Here is a 23,412-nt window from a genome sequence, read left to right on the forward strand (position 1 = left end):
AGAATGATTTCTGAAGGCTCATGTGGCACTGAATAGGCTACTGGGGTAATGATGCTGAAAATTCAGCTTTGCATCACAGAGATAAATTACATTTTAAAATATATTCAAATATATAACAGTTATTTTAAATTACAATATTTTACTTTATTTCTGTTACTACTGTTTGGTTCACTATAGTTTTGTCACAACTTAAAGGGGTCATATGATGCTATTTTAAAGATCATTATTTTGTGTATTTGGTGTAACAGAATATGTTGACATGCTTTAATGTTCAAAAAACACATTATTTTTCAAATACTGTACATAATTGTAGTTCCTCTATGCACCGCCTCTCTCAAACGCATCGTTTTCTATAAAGCCCCTCCTTCCGACAAGCACAGTCTGCTCTGATTGGCCAGCTGAGCCAGTGCATTGTGATTGACCGAACACCACAAGCACGCGTCGGAAATGTAAAGTCCCTTACCATAATAGCAGCTTCTACACCCTGAAACGGTAGGCCTACCTCATATACACCCTGAAACGCTACCTCATATTTTCTGGCATTGTCAATATACGAAGAGGTTATGGCGGGAGGTTTCTAGATTTATAAATGACAAAGTGATGTGTAATTTTCTTTTACTATATGAACATTTAATATTTGGTTTTTTGAACTATGACAAGAAGTTTGAAAATAAGGCTTACATAATTAATCTCTTGATTATACTTGTTAAGTTTCATATTCATCGTTGTAAATTCAGCAATCAGCAGAGGTGGACAGTAACGAAGTAAATTTACTTGAGTATTGTACTTAAGTACACTTTTTGAGTATCTGTACTTTACTCGAGTATTATTTTTTCTGGAAACTTGCGACTTTAACTTCACTACATTTGAAAGACAAATATCGTACTTTTTACTCAACTACATTTATATCAAGGTCCCCAAGTAGAAAGTCGTTATATGTAGCAGTTTTTACAGCGTGTGCATTTTCAGATTCACTGAACCCTTTTTTTTCTGCGAAACTCCGGCCTGCGATCTGCCAGGACCTTCCTGTGTTGCCAAGTCTTACAGTATTCCTAAGCCTGCAGTTTTCCGCCTAGCTTTGAATGGACATTTGGCTGATATTTTTACGCAAATCTGGCAACCTCGGGATCTTCCCGCTAAACTAATGTAAACGTCCGCGCTACTGCAAGCTAAAAGCGCTCTAAAAAGGCATTTGTAAAATTAACCATGTTTTTACTATAGTAACCATAACTATGGTATTTGCAGTAAAATCACAGTATCCACAAATGTACTATTATCTCACTATAGTAACCATAATTATGCTATTTGTAGTAACTTCAGTAACCACAAATTTACCATAGTTTCATTATAGTCAGTTTAATTTTTGTAGTTAAACTATGGCAATACAAATGGTAGGCTAATATATCTGTCAAAAATGACTGCCCTCACTTTACCACACACACACACACACACACATATATATATATATATATATATATATATATACAACTTAGGCCTACTGGTAAATTGCTGCTAAAAATTGGTCAGGGAAGTATATAAATCTGAACATTATTTTATTGTCAAAACACTGCACATAAATGCATATATTTTTTGCAAAGAAATTATCAAAAAGTAGGCTAAATGAAAACTTTAGAACCTAAACTGGGAATCAATAAGAATTTAAATCAATAAGCAGAACCAGAATGGATAAAATTCAAACAATACCCAACCCTAGCCACATGTTGTGAAGTTCACTGATTTCTGAGCATTTTATGAACACTGATCAGTTGATGGCAAAATTCAAAAGACGGTTCTTTGGTGCAACCTGCACACCCATGGCCATACTGAGAGAATATGATCCAGTTTTCTGAAGAGATTAAAGGTTTGTTTTCTATTCAATGTTTGCCTAAAATGAACCATATCATAGATTTCAATATCTCTTTGAAAAAGAACTTTGTAACTCTTAAACAAGTATTAAAATGAATTCAATGTAGCTGTAGGAGTGTTAGATAAAAAATAAAGATAATTATCTTCATTCAGTTGTTCCATTTCAGTATGTTTTGTAACATAAAAGCTCTTAATTCCAAAGATAATATAAGCTAATCAGTGTATTCAGTAGGTTGCATTAGTGGCATATGGTATTGTAAATATACAACAATGTGACAATAAAACAATGCATTTATTTTTTACTTTTGATACTTAAGTACTTTTAAAAACATGTACTTCCGTACTTTCACTTAAGTAAAAATCTGTCTTTACAACTTTCACTTGTAGTGGAGTAGTATTTGACCAGTAGTATCTGTACTTTCACTCAAGTAAGGAAGTTGTGTACTTTGTCCGCCTCTGGCAATCAGAAACCTCTTTTTTTTCTGTGGTACGTAAGGAATTAGATATCTATATAAGTTCCATTAAGGAGAGTACAAACAAAAAAGCTGTTAAAACTGTGTATCTATTTGGTATATTTAAGCTATTGTGATTTAGTAAGGCCTTTCACTATTTTATTTTATTTTAATTTATTTGTTTACTTTATACATATATGTATAGTTTTAATATGTATTTTTTTTTTTACTGTGTATACCCTTGGCACTTCTGTTCTGTATTTGTTCAAGCATTAATAATAATAATACTAAAAAAAATAAAAAATAATAAATAAATAAAAATAATAATAAAAATAAATACATAAATAATAATAATAATAGCAGCTTCAGCTTTCAAAATAAATGTAAAGACAGTTAATAATGTTGTTAGTTTTACCATCAGTTCAAGCCTGAAAGGGGAACAGAGTCACGTGACAGACACAGTGATGATGTGTGGTGGTTATAAAAAAATAAATAAAATGAAAAAAAAAAGGAAAAAAGAAATGGAGTAAAGTAAAAAGGGATAAATCATATTGCATTTAATACATTCATTGAATATTCGTTGAAGTATGTAATATGGTATATAGTGCCTTTGACAATTGATTTCGAATGTCTTGGTACATGACTGGTTGATCATTTGATTAGTTTTGACTTTCGCGTGAGTGTTCGCCTGTGGGGGGAGGGGCAGAAGAAGAAGCAGCAGCTCCTTCTCTTGTGGTTTTTTTTCTTTTTTCTTAACTGTTTATTTCCCCTCATCAGGTATGAAGTGTACATAAATGCATTTAAGATATTGTCAACATGTTAACAGTAGTATGCGTTATAGTATGTGTTATATGAGTTGTTTCAGAGTGTTCCAGCATTATTACTTTATTTCAGCTAGTTATGCTAATCGGCGACCATGAGGTTGTAGGGATGGTTTTGATAATGGAGTAATTAAGTATATTATCTGTTAATTAGTGTGACAAGAAATGTCACAACAATTTGTACATTATATATGTTTTTAACTGTTCTTGAAGATGGTTTCATAACCATTTATAAAATGTGTGAAACAGTAATTGTGTGAAAGCTGTATGTATTTCATAATTTTTTCCCTTTTCATATAAAATGTAACGTGGATTAGTTAATGTTACATTATTGTTAATTTTCACTGGTTGCTATTTGTGATAGGACAAAGGTTATAAAAAGGAGATACTTTAATTTTTTTCACTTGCTGTTCAAGTTAATACACAGCTTCAGAAGAAGACGCAGCAGCTCAGTCTCTTGTTTGTTTTTTCTTAACTGTTTATTTCCCCTCATCAGCTGGTGAGTGTGCTACAGATGCTCGTATGTATTTGCAGTACACAAGCCGTGATTAAGAAAGCTTACTCCACTGTGATGTGACCCTGTCTCTCTGTCACACACGAACACACACAAACTCATGTTCGTTTTTGTGAAAAGTGGGGACATCCCATTATAGGCGTAATGCCCTACACCTAAACCTACCCCTTACAGGAAACTTTGTGCTATTTCAGATTTTCAATACACTCCATTCTGTGTGATTTATAAACGTTTTGAAAAGTGGGGACATGGGTATGTCCTGAAAAGTCACTTCTCCTTGTAATACCTATGTCATACCCTTGTCATTATACAAATCTATGTCCTGATTTGTCACAAAAACATGCACGCACACATACACGACGCTATACTCTACACAGTGCGAAACTACGCATTTGAACAGTCAGTAGCTAATACTTAAACTATTAACAAAACATATTACATTCGCTTATTCAGAAGAGCCAGATTGTCAGAGCAAAGTCGGAACTGACCCTTTTTTTAGAAATAGTGGTCACACTTTATATTAGGTGGCCTTAACTACTATGTACTTACATAAAAAAATAAAAAATAAGTACAATGTACTTATTGTATTGCAAAACACTTTTACTGCTATTGAGGTGGGGTACGGGTAAGGTTAGGGACAGTTTTGGTGGTCTGGTTAGGTTTAAGGGTAGGTTAAGGTGTAAGGGATGGGTCAACAGTGTAATTACAAATGTAATTACAGAAATTAATTACAGATGTAACTACATATAGGTATTTTTTTTTTTAAATATAAGTACAATGTAAAAACATGTATGCACACAATAAGTGCATTGTATCAAATTATTAATTTAAATGCAAGTACATAGTAGTTAAGGCCACCTAATATAAAGTGGAACCGAAATAGCCTTTGCACAGCCAGCCTTGTAATCTCCTAGATTCACAAAACTGTTGTCCATAAAATGTGTTGCACAAATTCAAACATTTGGGTTGTGCTGTTCTGTGAAGTAATCTTAATGATTTCTAATTGCATCTACTTTCAGAAGGCCAAATAAAGTGCTTTTGCCTTTTTTTTTTTTTTTTTGCCAGAAACACACAGCATCTCCCTGACATGGCTGCATCAACTCTACTGAGTCTGCGGTTACTGAAACCACGCCTTCTTTCTTTGCGTGTACATTTGGGCGGCATTACGCAAATATTTCCACATCGTGACGTAGACATGTGGGGGCGTGTTTTAATGAGGCGTTTTAGCCTGATCTGGATCAGCCTTCTATTTTAGATAGAATAAATCCTTTTGTGGGAGACTTTGAGCTTTGTAACTCTGCAGATCTTGTACATGCATAAACAGCTACATAACACACTAAAGAAAAGGAAAAATAGAAATTGCATCATATGACCCCTTTAAATGCCTAAGCATACCTGCTTGACCAATAGCAACCGGAAATAATCAAAATATAATTTATGCATATGTATATATAGTATGTGATTTAAAGCTCTTTCATGCTTCAAACTCTGTTATAGTTATGTATATGGGAGTGTATGGGTCTATTGTACAGTATGTGAAACTGCAATTATAGGCATTAGCTGTATTACTCAGTTAAACTACTTTGGTATAATAATTTCTCACTTGAGTATACTTTAATGTGTCCATACAATATATAGCAGTATATTTACTGGATGCACTCCACTCCATGGTATTAGGATGCATATTTGTCATCCCATTTTCATTGTTCCTCTTATACAATTGTTCAGACTCTTGTTCAAGAATGTTTTTTGCATTGCTATCAGATCCAGCAGCTTTGACCTCCTAAAACATTTTATTCCAGTCACAGCATAGGTACAAATATTTCAGCATTTTCATTTAAAAAGAGGAAGGAAAAAAAAAAAAAAAGTCCAATCTATTCTAATCTATGCATGTGTGATTGCTGCATTAGGCGGTGTGCAGACATGTAAATTATCTCCACTAGAACCAAAATCACTCCCTCATTCACTTCAAAAGATGCTTGCTGAGTCAATTGGAGAGCCAGTTTGACGTCAAAACATGTCGGTAGGTGCATCTTGTTTGTCTTGGATTTTTACCTTTGCCTTCTGAAGCTCAGGTCGTAGGGCACAATGTGCTGGGGATGCTGTTGTTTCCCTTGTGTGAGGCTTCATGCTGTGGTTTCGTTATTTATTGATGGTTTATATGGTTTGAGTCATTTTGCTCGTCAGTATTTGGAATAAGGAGATTTAGAGAGCTCTGTTTGTCTTTGTGCTGCATCTTCAATAACAGCAATGCAGCAAAACCAAACTGTTAATAGGCAAGACATAGCAATTGCAAACTCTTTTTTCCCCCTGTTCTTTTCTCACACCAGCAACTCATTAAGTAACAAAACAGGTCATTGATTTTACAGCTTTTCTCAAGGTTTTTATGAGATATAAGTGACCCCTCACAGGACTTGAGCATGCTCCATTAAATCAGAGCAGTTCAAATGATCCCACAAACATTTCAGCCTGATTATCAGGAGGCCTTATAAACCACAAGCGAGGAAGTGTGTAATTTACCTGGGATAATGTGACATGAACTCTAATGTGTAAATAAGGCTTTTAATTCTGCTGAAAGGACTGCCGCCTATGGTCTGCTTTTAGATCTGGTTTAGAGACAAGACCAAAACTCTGGCTAAATACATCATGAAATCACTTGAAATGGTTTTGCTTTCTGTGTGGATTTCCTATTGAAACTAGTTTTGGTGGGACATAAAGGAGTTGGTAATTTAATTACATTTTTATTTGTTTATCGGTAGCTGATTATATAAATGCTCTGCTACATGGCAGGGAGTAAATAAATGTATAAATAAATATGGAAAATGCATCTGGGGAAAAAGAGATATGTGACCCTGGACCACTAAACCAGTCTTAAGTCACTGGGGTATATTTGTAGCAATAGCCAACAATACATTGTATACATTGGTCAAAATTATCAATTTTTCTTTCATGCCAAAAATCATTACGATATTAAGTAAAGATCATGTTCCATGAAGATATTTTGTAAATTTCTTACCGTAAATATATAAAAACTTTTATAAGTAATATGCATTGCTGAGAACTACATTTTGACAATTTTAAAGGTGATTTTCTCAATATTTAGATTTTTTTAGCACTCTCAGATTCCAGATTTTCAAATAGTTGTACTGTATCTCGACCAAATATTGTCCAATCCTAACAAACCATGCAAACCAAGCTTATTTATTCAGCTTTCAGATAATGTATAAATCTCAATTTCGAAAAATTGACACTTAAGACTGGTTTTGTGGTCCAAGGTCACATATAACAAATTATAAATTAATGAATGAGTGAAAGAAATGAATGCAGAAAAAAAATAATAATATTAGAAAAATACAAAAAGAAAAAAATAGAACAATGTTGTTGTTTTTTTTTTTTTTTTTTGTTTTTTATCAAATCATTTAATTCTAATATTGCATTTATTCATTCATTCATTGGTCATTCATATATTTGTTTAAATATTTACCTTTTCATTATTCATTACATTATAATTTTTGTTTATATGATTTTTGTCTTTGTGTCATTTTAGAGTGTTCCTCTGAGTTTATCGTTGTGAGTAAATTAACTTCCAGTCTGTCATGGCTTTTGCTGCATATAGATAGTCTGACATGTAGGACATTTTCATTCCTGTTTCATCCTTGATTTAAATGAAAACAGCTTGCTTAGGCTGATGCATATGGAATAATTATAGCTTTTTCACCTTCCACGAGAGTGTAGCTTTACCCAGAAGAATATGCAGCAGTCACTGTTCAGCCAGTATTTCTGCTTCATCAGTATGCTGATGACTACCAGTACAGTTTCCGCTGTGCCTATTAGAAAGAAAAAAAGAAGGCACAAAAAAAGAGAAAACATTTGTTTCATTATGAACCGTAATCTACAGGGGAAAACACTTGTGTGTGCGCGTGAATTGCATTTAACGTGTTCCTTAAAGGGGTCTGCTCACCTCATTTTCTTATATTACCTTGTTGAATGGCCAAAAATGGATCTAAGTTTTCCAGAGAAATTTATTGAAATACTGTATACCTGCTGAAGAATGAAGACTGGATCATATCTCACTAACCTCGTTGTGTGTATATGTGTGTACATACACAATCTGATTGGCTGAGAGTGTGATATTCTATAATAACAGAACTCCAACCGTCTCGCTGTTTGTTTGTTTTTTTTTCACTCAACTTGCAGTTTATATATTTTTTCAATGAATTATATATTCCACATAGCTAAAATGCAGAGATTTTGGAATACCGATTATTACCACTAAGAGTGTATATATACCATAAATATACCATGTATACAATATACAGTAAATTACAAATGGAAAATGGTTCTGTGTTTCTGCATTTCTGCTCCCCAGATATTTATTCTCCATCTCATTATATATTAAACATAACACACACATAAAGGACTCAAATTATGTATTGGATTACCACATGGCAGTTATTTGTCTTGGAGGTTATTGTTATGTAATTTTACAGTTTGAGATTAAATAAAGTTGTACAGCCAGTTCTGCAGATCAGAGGTCTGCCATAGCCCTGATCATCTCTCACATGGGCTGTACTTTCGCCTTTACAATGGCCGTGCTGCCAAGGCAGTTAACCGCAGTGATTAGCGAGTGTAACATTAATGGAGCCCAGAGGAGGAATTTTGGAATAATTCCCTTTTATATTTCAAACGTAATTGGCCTTCTCTTTGGAACACTAATTCCTTCTTTTCTGATATTCCAGAAAAAAGGAACATCATTTTCTCAATTTGAAAGATTTTAAATTAAATATCTCTGATCATAATCATTCCACTAGCTTACCTTCACATTTCTTAAAAAAAAAATAAAATAAAATTGCACAGTGCTTCACTGCAAAGAGGTATTTTATTTTCGTCCGAGCTGAATAAAAGCCATGCGGTTAATGTGCCATCCAGCCAATTGATCAAACTTTCTTTTTCAGCCAGCAGAAAGAACAAAATAAAGAGTGAATGTTCATGAAAGAGGGAGAGAACTGCACAAAATAACTATTCAAAACACACATTATAAGACTAAACTGCAAAATAACCGTCAAGCAGCTGCGACTTTACACAGCAATGTACCTCATCAACAATCCCATTATACCTCTAAAAATTAATTACGTTCGCATTCACCGGTTGCAGATTGTACACTATTTAGACATTCCCCTGCTCTATAAACATTCTGTGGTACATATAAATAACATGCAAAGAACAGCAGAGAAACTTACTAACAGCAGGATGCCTAGTGTGTCTTCTCAAACTCTTCATTATCTTTTGTCAATTACTTGAATTTGTGGCTATGCTTGATGTGCGTTTCTGCTGTCTGCTGGCATTAGGTGGCTGGCTGGTATTGCCAGTGGCCATGCGGGCATGATTTGAGTGGCACTGTAGTTATTCACTGTAACTGGGTAATAACATCTAAATGTTTGTCAGATCTAAAGCCCCTCTTTGGTACTGCCATTATTTCTGTTCTGTCAGAAACGTCACGTCAGATCTGGGAGCGTGTCAGCCGGAGTCGTTCCCTTGAGCGCTGTAAACGCAGGAGGCCGATCCTTCCGGAACTGTGTCCTAGTCTTGCTGTGTTTCCACTGTTTGTTGTGTGGCCACTTTTTGACTTTGTGCTAACGATAGATTGCCAACACAAAAATGAATGTTAAGTATATGCAGAAATAAGCTGCAGGCTTCATAGGTCAAATAAAAATTTATTTCGCCTTGGCACTTTGGAAAACACACATTGGCTTTGTTGGGCAAATCGTTATAATTAAATAAAGAAAAGCTAAAACAATTCTTTCGGTTATTAATCTATCATATGGCTGACATATTTTTAAACATGCTGTAAGTTGGATGCCCTTCATGCATCCTTGAATGTGTTTTTTTATTGTTTTATTTAAAGATTCTTTCTGGCGAAATGCTTGAAAACCAATAATTAAAATGGAAATATTTGGCATGTCTTAATTAACCTCTGATGGATGATTATTTCAATCAATAAATGCATATAACTGATCTTATTTTAGTCTGCATTTGCTGAGGGAGCAAATTGTTTCAGCTTGTTGCGTTTCATTATTCTGACAACACTGGCAATTGATGCCAAGGCCCAGATCTACAATTAATTGAAGTTCTAGTTTCAAACTTTCTCACAGGATCACTTTGTCTTCTTTGTATAAAGTTTTTTATTAATAATTCAGTACATTTTAGCTCTACCAACTTAATTTGTCCTACACCGAGGGATTCTGGGCGCAGAATTCAGTCCAGAATGCGTTAGGTGATTGAAAGGTCACACTTTATTCAGCTCTTGCTTGAATCCCAGTCTTGATGTTGGCTGGGGTTTGATATCTCATCACAGCAGACTGTCTGAATTGCATTATGGTTCAGTGTGCTCCAAAAATGTGCTGTTCATGGTGTTTTCTTCTCATAAAAAATGCCTTTAGACAGTTTAATAAGCATTCAGTTGTAGATAATTGATTCCACTGTAAACGCACTAATCCTTTTCTCAGTATTTACACCTTGGTTAACAAGCTTATAATGAATCGACTACTCATTATTCATTGTAGTATGTAATTCCATGGTTTATGTTTCCCAGAGCATAGGGTCACAATATTCCTACAGATAGTCTCTCACAACATGTCCATAAATGTAACCACCATTTACCATAATGACATGAAACTAAAGACCTTTAGGCATATTGAAGCATTGAAACATTGTCCCCATTACTGCTGTTATTGTTAACTAAAACTGAAATGGCAACACTCTGCAATAAGATTACATTTGTTAACATTAATTAACATGAGCTAACAATGAAAAATATTTCTAAAGCGTTTATGATTCTTGGTTATTGCTAATTTCAACATTTAATAATACTGATTTGAAATTTGTATTATTATTATTTTATGAACCCGAGCTGACATGAAATAACAATGAACAGTTTAAATTTGATTAACTAATATTAACCAAGATGTATAAATGCTGTATCAAATGTGTTGCTCATTGATAGTTAGTGTCAGTAAATACATTAACTAATAACATAAAACATAATCTAAATATTAGATAAAAAAAACTTTTAAACTTACAAAACAAATTAAAATTAAAGAATAAAGTCTCATTAGTCATGTATTAAATAACAATGAGTGATACATTTGATACAGTATTTATTAATATTTTCTGAAGCTAATAAAACAAGTTAATAAACATTCAACTCTTCATTGTTAATTCATGTTAGCTTCAGGTTCATTAAATACTGCCACACTTTCTGCAACTTTGTAGCTATTTATTTATATTGTATTAGTAAATGATGAAATGAACTAAGATTAATAAATGCTGTAGTATTTTTCATTGTTAATTCATGTTATCTAATGTAGTAAACTAATGCTAACAAATTACCTTACTGTAAAATGTTACCCGGAAAGTAAGTGCTAAGCGCTAAATTTACTAAAACTAAATAAAAATAAATATTATTATAAATAAATATTAATAATAATAAAAATAAATATAAAAAAAATAACAAAAAACCTAATAAATAATGACAAAGGCACATACAAAATTACTAAAAGTACAATTTTAATAAACTGTAAATCTAGAATAAAAGATAATTCAAAATATGAATAAATGTCAGGGTTATATTCTCTTTGAATTTTGTTGCCATTCCTGTTTGCCTGAGTTCTCATTGCTAGTTTGTTTCCATGGTTTCTAATTATCTTACACCTGTTCCATGTTTCGTTGATTATTATCCTTGTATATATAAGCCCTCAGTTTTCTCTTTTCTGATGTATTCCTTGTCTCCTGCGTACCTCTAGCAATCTAAGTTCCTGAGTTTATTATTAAAGGCTAGTGAAAGAGCATTACTTGTATATGTGTTTTGCTTGCCACACAATGCGTGACAATATCAATAATACTAAATGACACTGGATGGTATGCTGATCAAGACAATAAAACTGCACCAAATTGCTATGCCACTTGCAAATCTAAGAATAACTTAAAGGTGAAATGGGGATGAGTTGCTGTGATGTAGGCATGTTGTAATACTCAAGGACATTGGATCATTCTCATTGGACATTCTTGTCTGTGGTCTCTTCAGTTAAGCTGGGAAGTTAAGTGTCTTTTCATGGATGAAGTTAATAGTGCTGATATCAAAGCGCAGACAAATGAGGGGCTGGTGGCAGGTTCTGTGTTGGCAGGGCAAGGAATCCATAATTAACCCCTGACCTCCTTTCATCTCTAATGGTTGAGCTTCAAACTGATGGGGGGAAATAGGTTCAAATACTCTTAGCATTATGGGAAATCATCTATCGTGCTATTTCTTTTAGTTACAACTCTGACCTGTGTTTTTACCCTCATTTTTGTTACATGCTGTATTCTGTGATATTAGGTTAATATTTTACTACAGTTCAGCCACATGGCTCCGTGCATTTGTTTCATGAATCCGGAATTGGATATTGTATTTCAGTGCTGAAAGTCTTTGCAGCATCCCACTGCTTTCCCCCTCTCTCTTTGACAGGAGATCAGGCGCTTGTGATCAGAGAAAACCTGACCAGTTATTTTCCCGGTAATGGCTTAGGTGTGATGTTTGGTGACATTGCTGCGCAAGGCTGTTGACACAGTAAGCATCTCCTGGGCTCCTGGGGTACAGATGTCCTTAGGCCTGACAATTTACTGCCGCACATGCCTGCAGATGCTTCTGCAGACGTACAGTATGGAATATTCCCAGTGCTGCCATAACCGCATTCAAGTTATATTTTATTAATGGCCAGGTATGTCTAGTTGACTTTGCTACATCATTATTAATGGGTGGTAGATCAGTAAGCAGATACTAAGAAATATGTGCATGATATGTTAGAATATAGAATAAATAGAATATGTCTGTGGTCAATAAGATTTATTTTACAGTACTGTGTTACTGTGTACTTACATTTAAATTAATAATTTGATACAATGCATTTATTGTGTGCATACGTTTTTACATTGTACTTATATTTTTAAAAATACGTATATGTAGTTACATCTGTAATTAATTTAAGTAATTACATTTATAATTACACTGTTGACCCATCCCTTACACCTTAACCCACCCTTAAACCTACCCAGACCACCAAACCTGTCCCACCATTGAGGTGGGATATGGGTAAGGTTAGGGACAGGTTTGGTGGTATGGGTAGGTTTAAGGGTGGGTTGAGGTGTAAGGGATGGGTTGACAGTGTAATTATAAATGTAATTACAGAAATTAATTACAGATGTAACTACATATAGGTATTTTTAAAAATATAAGTACAATGTAAAAACATGTACGCACACAATAAGTACATTGTATCAAATGATTAATTTAAATGTAAGTACATAGTAGTTAAGGCCACCTAATATAAAGTGGGACCACATATTTGCATCTGTAAAAAACGATTTATTTCTATATAATTACTAGTGGATGCGCTATACTTTTATTGTTTAGAAAGATACCAATAATCTGTGACCAATATTTTATATGTAAATTGATTTCTCCTTTCTAAACTGTTTCTCAAACGTGAATATGACAAATTACAACACTACGGAGACCTGAGGAAAAGCAGTGATTAAAGTCCAAAACCTGACTTGAAATAACCTAACAAATCAATCGGGGCTAAAGCGGTTCCATAAACGACAAATGAAGTTCACACAGTCTCACTAATTTGTGGACCCTTATTCTTTTATGCAGACCTTACTGTCGATTATACATCAAATTGGTCCAACATGGCAAACAGCAAATGTATTTGTGCTGTTAAATGCATTTGAGTCATTGTGTTTTCCTCAGTGCATAACTGACATGCCACAGGTATATTCTTCATGTGTAAGTGTTAGAACATATCCATTTTGCTGTCAAGAGTGGGCGAGTAAACGAGCACTGCTGCACGCATGCACGCTAAACAGACAGAGCGCAATAAAATAATAGCGAAATAATTCTATGCATTATGCATTACATATTTGTTGTTGGACATTAAATGTGTCTTTTGTAGAGTCAGTGGCAATATCATTCTGTTCCTGTTGGTCAGTGTTAGAGGAACTCAGCTTAGCCTGACAGTTAGCCTGCCCCAGACCAGTTAGTTTCCCAGCATAAGTTGCCACAGTGACTGAGCTTGATCTATGTTAAATTTGCTTTATGGAACCAAATCATTTGACAATGAGTCAGACTAACTGAAATTTGATAAACTTGTTTTATGAAACAGGCATCAAGGCAAATAGAAGTCAGAAGACACTTAAGTGAATTTATGATTTGCTGTCTGTCTGAACCAACGAAATAAAAGCGATCATATTTGTTTTCCTTTTGCATTGTATTGCATCGAATCACATAATATAAACCTAATAGTTCATTCATAATAGTTTTATTCAACAAAGATGCATTACATTATACAGCAAATGAAAAAAAATGACAGTAAAGACTTTTACAAAAAATTAAATCAAATAACATTATTTTCAAATAAATGATATTCATTTGAATGTCCATAAAATAATACATAAAAAACTAACAAACACTGTTTCCTCAAAAATATTAAGTTTGTATTTGCAAAAAAAAAAAAAAAAAATTAACAAATTCAATTTTAAAATAGAAAACAGTAATATTACTGTTTATAGTGTATTTTTGATTTAAATAACTTTTTGAACTGCAGTGTTTGTGTATAAACTTTTAAAATATTATATATATAGTTTTATTATTATTATTATTATTATTTTATCTATTTTTCTGTCTGTCTGTCTGTCTATCTATCTATCTATACACACATACATATAATTGTATACATATATGCATCTATGATACTTTCTACACTACCAGTGTCTCTTTTATCGGATCATATTATTTGTTGATGTTTTCTCCCAGACTTCTCTATGAGAGCAGGAACGGAAAGAGCAGGCTTAAATTATTTATCACACACTATACAGATCCCAGACACCCTTTCCACAGTGGTCTGGACTGATAAAAAGACTGTGGCTGCACTAAAAAAGAGCTATACTTAGAGCTATAGATATAACTTTGCTAACGGAGGTGAAAGCAAGCGATATCCTCTGATACTATATTTTATGCTACATATTGCAGGGTAATCGGAGTTGCTCCGCACATCCAAATGAGACATGACATTTTCTTGACAGGCTTGGTTACTTGTAGCGATTAATTATTTATAATCGGCATACATAAAGTGTGTCAGGCTGGAGTGTAATCGTCAGAGTCTCATTAGTTTGAAGGGCATTTGGTTGTCACTCATCTTTACAAAACATACTTATAAACGAGTGATTGTCAGCAGTACCACAGAGTTTCGCAACATGATTCTTGCATACACTTTCAGGGTAGTCTGTTTGTTTTCGTTCATGTTTTATTTAGCATCGAATCGCCCATCTGTTTAGTGAAAAAGTGTGGAATGAAGATTTAAGCTTTAAACATATTCTCACCCAGAAGTGTGTAAGTGTAACTACGTTGTCCTTGTCAATCTCAGCATGCGTCTGAGTATTCACCTGACTGAGATATATAGTGCTCTCACAGCAATTTTGATAGAATTTCTCTCAAAACAAACATAAGCTGTGAGTTTATCCAGCACACCATAAAATTTTCTTCAAGGAGAAGTGATTTCCTAAGATGAACCTCAAACTGCTTTGGTATGCAGCATGTTCGAGAGAAAGCGTCCTCTGAAATGATGTTTGCAGATACACAGCTGGTCTGAAATGCATTAAATGTCATTTATAGGCCCAGACAAGACTGACAGCTCCAAGCCATGCACTGTCCCTGTTAATTAAAGTGAGGCCGGCTTCTAGACACTGCCACAGGTTTGTTCCCAATGCCACTGAGGATGATAATAGCCCATGTAAATCTGTGTATAGCTGCAAGCTCTTGAGTAGTTGTGATACCAGACTGATCGAATGGAAACAAGGAATTGTGGGGTCCCTGTCACTTTTGTACCGGTAATTGTTATTTGCTGCTCTCTAAGGCTTTTAAGGCATAACAAATAGCAACCCTGCAGTTCATATCCATTCGAAAATCAAATGTAGACAATGGCATGTTATGTTATTTGTATTTTAATAAATGTTTTTAGAATTGTCAATTACTTATAAATATATACTTATACATATACATATAAATTAATGCACTTAAATATACACTACTGTTCAAAAGTCTGGTCTTTCTCTTTTTTTTTCTTCTTTTTTTGAGTATATTTATACTGTATATGTATTGTATATGTATACAAATTAATGCTGTTTTGTACTTTCTATTCATCCAAAACATTTAGCATGGTTTCTACACAAAAAAAAAATAAATAAAAAATAGCGGTACAATAATTTGATAATAAATGTTTTATGATCAGCAAATCAGCATATTATAATGATTTCTGTAGCAGGTTTATTTTACTATCACTGAAATATTATTATTTGTTTTCTCTTTCTGTTTTTTTTTTTTCAAATTTTAGTCATTTTGTTGTGTTTTTGTCTGTGTGTGTGTGTGTGTGTGTATATATATATATATATATATATATATATATATATATATATATATATATATATATATATTTTTTTTTTTTTTTTATGAATTTTTTTTTTTTAGTTATTTTGGTGCAACAAGATAAACTAAATTAATATGAGAAATACTGACCTGGCAACTAGCGGAAATAATAATGAAAAAAAAAAAAAAAAAAAAATATATATATATATATATATATATATATAGATAATTTTGGATTACTATTATTTTATTTCAGTTAAAGTTTATTTTATTTCAAGTAAAAAAAAAATAAAAAAAAAGAGTTTACTATATAACCCTGTTCTCCAAGATCATGTGGCACTGAAGACTGAGTAGGCTAATGATGCTGAAAAATTATGCTTTGCCATCACAGGAGTAAAATACATTTTAAAATATATTCCAAATAGAAAATTGCTATTTAAAATTGTAATAATATTTCACAATATTTATGCTGATATTGTATTTTTAATCAAATAGCCTTGGTGAACAATAGAGACCCAAATTAGTGTAATTTTCATTCTTACAGTGGCATCTGAAAATCCTCAGAGAAAAGCTTGGAATATTTAAAAACAAACCAACGCTAACATGAATTAGTACCAAAACTGGAGCTTGACCACATTTGTTGTGACAGATGTTGGAGTCAGAAAGACAAGTATAGTAAGATGGTCGGATGACATTTCAGCGATTCATGACACAGATCATTTGCCTCTACAACGCTCAGTTGTTGAACACTGCTTATTGGCATGGGTGTAAAATCATGAATCCTGTGTGATTTCATGCAATGAGAATTAATTAAGAACTATGCAAATTCAATTATTTTATCAGCTTTGATATTATTTTAAGACAGTGTTTCTCACCTGCTGAGTCGAACAGCCGACTCAATGCTAAATGCAAGCAATAAAACAGTCCCTTTAATATATGAACTAATCTATTACTATAAACAAAGACACATACTATATATATTATTTATTAAATATATCTTTCTCTCTCATTAATGCCTTGGCTATAGCTTACAGTAATCTAATTAGGACTTTAAATTTAGCATTATGCATTTTAAAACATCTGCTAAATTAATCAATTTAAACATAAAGAGTTTTACATTTTTTAAAACTGATACAGCTACTATATCTTTTGGTGTTGAGGTTGTGTGTCCAAACTCTATGGTGTATTGGCTCAAATTCATCTGTTAGTGAGTGAAATGGCTAATACTAGTAAAATATTTGGCCCAGTGTCTGTTTCATGTGCTAGTCTGGAAAATCACACTTCTGCTGTTTATGCATTTATGAAATTGTCAGTTTTTCCTATTCAGCATATGTCGTATGTAGATTTTTCATATTGTTTGGCATGCTTGTTCATAGGAATATTCATGCGTTTCAGTCTTTGATTGTTTGTTGTTGAACATAAACACACCTGGTACAGTTTAGGTTCCAATGTAAAATCTGGCCCTGAAACAAACCAGTTCAGTACCACTAATTTAAGACACAAGTCTCTTTTTTATGGTGTGAAAATATTCTGCTATTCTGCTAGTGAAAATATTCTAAGCACAAATAGATAAACCGAATAAAAATTTCATGACCTTGGATTTATAGTGAATGACTGGAATTACACGCTGTGAAAATACAAGCAAATAAAAACAAGTTGTCATTGTCAGGAAAGGTACTTCAAGCTGAATAGCTTTAAAAGCCTTGTTGAAATCCAACTGGTAAGCAACTGGCCCAGACATTTCTCCAAGCACCCCATTTATTCCGTTATTGCATTTTGTTAGCTCTGTTGGTCTTTTTGTTAAATAGACAAGGGTCCTAATTAAAACAATACGCTGCCACAACATGATTGCCATTTAATTCATCTTGCAGAAGCATTTGGCCATATTCCAGCAGTGCATCTTTAAAAGCCACTTGGCTGGTGTTCAAATTCACACAACAAGGGAGATGACATCAAATCATAAAAGTGATAAATAGGCTTGTGGGTATATGAAATATGGACAGCTGTTTGTTTTATGAACAAAACATCTATCTATCTATCTATCTATCTATCTATCTATCTATCTATCTATCTATCTATCTATCTATCTATCTATCTATCTATCTATCTATCTATCTATCTATCTATCTATCTATCTATCTATCTGTCTGTCTGTCTATCTGTCTGTCTATCCGTCTGTCCGTCTGTCTATGGTAGCAATTGTGAAAAAGTGAAACAAAATTATGATTATGGAAAAGCATATTCTTGTTTGGAAAAGAGTGATTAAAAACAGACACCTTGTCGGATGTGGAATGCTAACAAATGGCCTGATGTACTAACAAGTTCAAACATGGTGTTTAACACTCTGCCAATCAAGCCTTCGGCTTTTCAGCATTTGACAGCGTGGCCGTTTGTTCCTCACAGCGACAAGACACACCACCACAGTGCGTTTAAGTCCATTTAAAACAGATGGCCTTTTTTAAAACTGCTTGCAGCTGTTTCCTGGATTCTCACATAGGTCTATTTAGTCATTACAGGACAAGCTAATTCTGTCTTTTTACTTAATAATGTATGTCTCTTTCACTCCCTCAGTTCAGTTTGCAACGATTTCATTTCAGGAGCAGCTTCTGGATGGTATAATGAAGGGTGATTTGTGAGAAATGACTTTAAGCTCAATGCAGTGTTAAAGCACTGACATATTGTTCTTAAAACAATAGAGAAATATCCCTATTCATATTTGAGTGTGGGGCTACCATCATGCAATAGCATCTCTTTTTCCCTGTGTGTGAAGCATAAGCTTTCTGTCATCATAATCTGATCACACCTACTGTAAATCCTCAAACCCATGAAATCCACTTCATGTCTGATTTCATAATGCCATTATCACAATACAGTCAGGTTTTATGATTCTGTTGTTTCGTTCACAAAAACAAACTTTAAAGCTGAAGTATGTCATTTCTGTGCTACTCGTGTCACCAAGTAGAATTGTGTAAAAAGATTGTCTTCAAACAGGTTTCCCAAAAGCTGCCCTCCTCAGCCATTGGTCAAATAAACAGTTTTCCACAAGAACCTCAAGCCACCGGTTGAGCCAATGTCAGGAAAACCAACATATGAATGGAAGGTTGCATCATTAGAGTATGCATCCTGTTATGTTTTTTTATTGAATGAATGACTTTAGGAACCGGTTCTTTCTAATGAATCAGTCAAAAAACATTTACGAAATGGTATCACACGTTATCAAGTTTGCAACTGATTAAATCATGAATCTTTTTTTTTTCTTTTTTGGTTATGTCTGATTTAAAATTTAATCTGGGGGAACCACTGCTATATGATAAATAATAATAATAATAATAATAATTGTATTATAAAAATATTTGTAGATATTGTATCATCTTTAGTAAGGTGCTGTAGTAAGGGGAGAGCATTTACATAAAAACTAAAAATATTTTTAAAAAGAAAAAAAAAAAAGAAAAATCTCTGAACATTTATTTTTGAGTATAAACAATCCTTGTAGGGCAAAAAAATATTTTTCAATAACTTATATTCAAAATATTTGGAAATATCAGAAATATTTTTCAATAACAATAAAGTGAGTTTTTTTCCAGTATGTTTTTTTTTTGTTTTTTGGGAAACAAACACATTTTTGACCCACTCAGTATGACTATAAAATAATACTTATTATTATTTCATTGTTGTTATTTAAAAACTGTTAACAAAATGAGGAACATATGATAATAATGCAATTACTGTAAAATAAAAAAAACAGTAATTAATAATTTGTTTTATTTTATATTACAACTATACAATTACAGTGCTAATATTTTCAAAACATAACCATTGAACTTGTATGTTTGTAGTTTTCCATGCTGACTTGTTTGTGATTTTGATTTGATTTCGATATATCACGCAGCCCTGCTTCTTATATTGATTTTAAAGTGAACTAAACCTTTTATGAAGCAATATCATTAGTTATCATTCTGCAAATTGTCTGCTAAAAAAGGTCATTTTGCTTCTAAATGATCAATTTCATAAGTCCAGTGGCTCACTAGTCATTTTCACATACTTTATTTTTAACCTATTGCAATCATTGTCTCGATTAGCACAATTTAAAGCCATGTCAGTATGTGCCTATATCCAGTAAACAACAGAAATCCTGCACTACATTTAGAAATATTTGGTATTGTTACCCCTCAAAAATATATTGATTTTTAGTAGTGTATATCATCCCAGGCAGTGAATGGAAAATATACAGTGGATCAGGTTTTAGAGGTGACTCTTCCTCAAACAGTCTAGACATGAGGACAGCCGTAGTATTCACCGCTGCCATTCACGTTTCAGAGGTGACTGAATTTTTATTTTAGAGTGACTAACTTTGACTTGTCAGATTCGAGCAACCTGTCATTATTTCAAATGTGTCTGCGGGTCTCCACAGCTACCTGTTAAAACTCAGGCTAGAGTCCTGTATAATTTTCCCATCTTCCCTGCTCCCTCTGTGCTAAATTGCATTGGAAGATGGATTTTTGGCATCCGAGGCTGTCAGGTCTCAACCAGGGAAGACTTTATGCACTGGTACACCCACTATGAAAGTGAATTCTGTAGGGATGGAGGGGAATCAAAGTCTTGAGTCAAGTGCTGCCACTCCAGTAGCTCTGGTCATTTTTCTTTGTCAGATTGGTAGACTCCTAACAGGAACGTGGATGCTTTGAGTATTTCTCTGTTGCTGAGTTATGTAAATGCCTCTTGCTTATTCTCCGGTGGGATCGACGTGATCATTAGATTAGGGCGTAAAGAGGAACAAACGGAAAGGAACTCTTGCCTTCAGTATGAAAGACAGGCCTTGTAATGCATGCTAAATTAGTTTCCTTCAAAGCACGCATTTCAAGCTAACCTAAAACACGGCACGTATTGGTCTGGAAAGAAGTGTGAGGCTTAAACTTCACTTCTGTTTTGCAAGTAAGGGCTTTTCTGGTGTGCATATGGTACAGTTGCTAGGTAATGTTTTTGTAAGCTCATTTGTGGTTGGTGTGATTGAGAAGGTATACGCTCGATGTGGTGTGTGTGCTAATATTTTGTACCGTTTTGGTTATAAGGCCATGCATCACTAAAAACAAATGCTTTTTTCCACTCTGGAAGGCTTCTTCCTTCAAAGCGGCACAGGCGTGTTCCTTTGCATGGGTCCACATTCTGTCTTTCACCATGGGAGAAGATTATTCCTTTGTGCTGAAGTTCACGTTCTGTGAACATGAGCTTCCTGTGGATATACCAGCTGACATCAACCAGGAATGTTTGAACTCAGCTTCCAAACTCACGCATAGGACTTGCTAACAATTCAGCCGGGACCTCAAACCGGTTTTTCATTCATTTGATCCATCTATATCCTTTAACATATTCCCTACATGTAGCCGAGAATGGTTACAGCTGCACAGCAAATTCCAACCTGGTCTCATAAAAATACGTACCTCTGCGCACTTTTTGTGCGACACCGTTTTACGTACCTTGCTGCACGTTTCGCCGCAGTTTCAAATAGAAATGTCCACTGAGTGGAGCTAAAACACAGGTTCAATATGTGAACCCTGGCACGTTTTTATTACGTAGATATTGGTACTTATTGCTGTTTTTTTATTACGTTGCTTCAGATACGTATTGCGGCGGTTCAGAATTCAAATATCCGGGGACTGTCGCTAAAGGTTAATGCTCTATCGTGTTGGAAATATGCCCCACACCAAATCCAGCCCTAAACCTACCCGATAGTGTTAACAAATGCAAAACTGATATAAAAACGTATTAGCTGATGCAACTGTGCCATTTGAACTTCCTTTTACGCAGATTTTAACTGCTTTGTCGAACCGTAGTTACACGGGATTCAAACTGGTGCTTCTCGTCTCCTAAGTCCATCTCCGTACTCCGTGAGCTACCGAACAAACTTGTCATCTATGAAAACCCATAGATACGAAGCTGGATGTGTGCGATGCTAATGTTCAAAAGCATCAGTTTTCAAATCTCCCAGCATATTAATATTGTTTTGAAGTCATAGCATGATATTCTTCAAGTAATTGTGCGAAAATTACACTTTATTAATCGCAACTCTGTAAATTTGTGTGAAAGTGTTAATTTCTTTTGGAAACTGCGGTGATATGTACTTATTGGTACGTATTTCATGTCACGCTAAAAAGTGCACCCAGGTACGTAAATGCCATGAGGACCAGGTAGGCAAATTCACACCGACACTGAAACATTTCCATGAGCACTTCCTACAGTGTTCTTAGTATTTTTTGCTGCAGTACTGTCAAACAGTTCTGTTATTGCTTATATCTGCTGTGTGAAGTGTGTTCACAAATACTGTATATATAACAGTGTATGACTATTAAATATATATAACTTTTATGTACAGTATATGTATATGTACTGTATTATGTGTGTGTGGTCCAAATATTCCCCACCAGAATAGTAAAACCATTTATTTTTATTTTATTTTTATTTATTTTTGTGTGTGTGTGTGTGTGTCAAATTGGTAGACTCCCAAAAATAATAAAATAATCTAAAATAAAATAATTATAAAACCTGAAATTTTTGACAAAATTTTGGTCCCCTTTAGGAAAAGAGTTTCTAAAATCATTCTAAATTATGTTTTGTTTTGTTTCATTTTGGAAAATGAGTTGGGGGATAGAATGTAAAGTTTGTAAAAAAATATTACATCTACGGAGAGTTCAAACATGAAAACCCAATGTGTGTGTGTTGCTATAATAGCATGAACACATATGCCTCTCCAAAAATAAAATATAATATACAATTTCAGAAATGCAAGTTTTCATAATTTTATATATATATATATATATATATATATATATATATATATTTTAACTGCTGGGACTAACCACTTATACTTTGACCTCGTGTTTATTTATTTTGCCTGTTCTCCCCATAGTTTTATATGCTCTCTCAACTCTTATCCCTAGCAGTAAAAGTGGTCAAAATAAAACAAAACTGTAATACAGTACAATATCAAGAGTAAACTATGTATCATGTGGTTCTGTATTGCATTAGTTTGAGTAGCAACTCTGCGGTTGTTATATAAACGTTATCGCTGTGTCCTCTGGCTTAACCGCAGTCCCCGAAGGTCATAAATTGGGCAAAGCTTCTACCTCAAATTCACATCCAGAGGCTCTACCTGCTGCAAACGGCAACAACAGCTGCCAGCATGTCAGATGGACACGGCTCGAGGAGGAGCTCAACGGAGGGAAAAGATGGAGCAATCGATCTCTTTGCCTTCAGATGCACATGATTGCCTCTCTAGCCTCCCTAAGTGGGGCATGTGACGTGATT

At 33.9% G+C, this 23,412-nt stretch overlaps 1 long non-coding RNA gene across 1 annotated transcript in view; it reads left to right on the top strand.

Annotated features, from left to right (window-relative positions):
* Positions 1-397: 397 nt before the first annotated feature.
* LOC131552939 (uncharacterized) overlaps positions 398-23,412 on the top strand; it is a 43,656-nt gene continuing 20,641 nt past the window's right edge. Inside the window, exon 1 of the long non-coding RNA XR_009274083.1 lies at positions 398-492. This is a non-coding gene — a long non-coding RNA (uncharacterized LOC131552939). The remainder of the gene's footprint in view (positions 493-23,412) is intronic.

Source organism: Onychostoma macrolepis, chromosome 14 (assembly GCF_012432095.1).
Source record: "Onychostoma macrolepis isolate SWU-2019 chromosome 14, ASM1243209v1, whole genome shotgun sequence".
NCBI classification, from domain to species: Eukaryota; Metazoa; Chordata; class Actinopteri; order Cypriniformes; family Cyprinidae; genus Onychostoma; species Onychostoma macrolepis.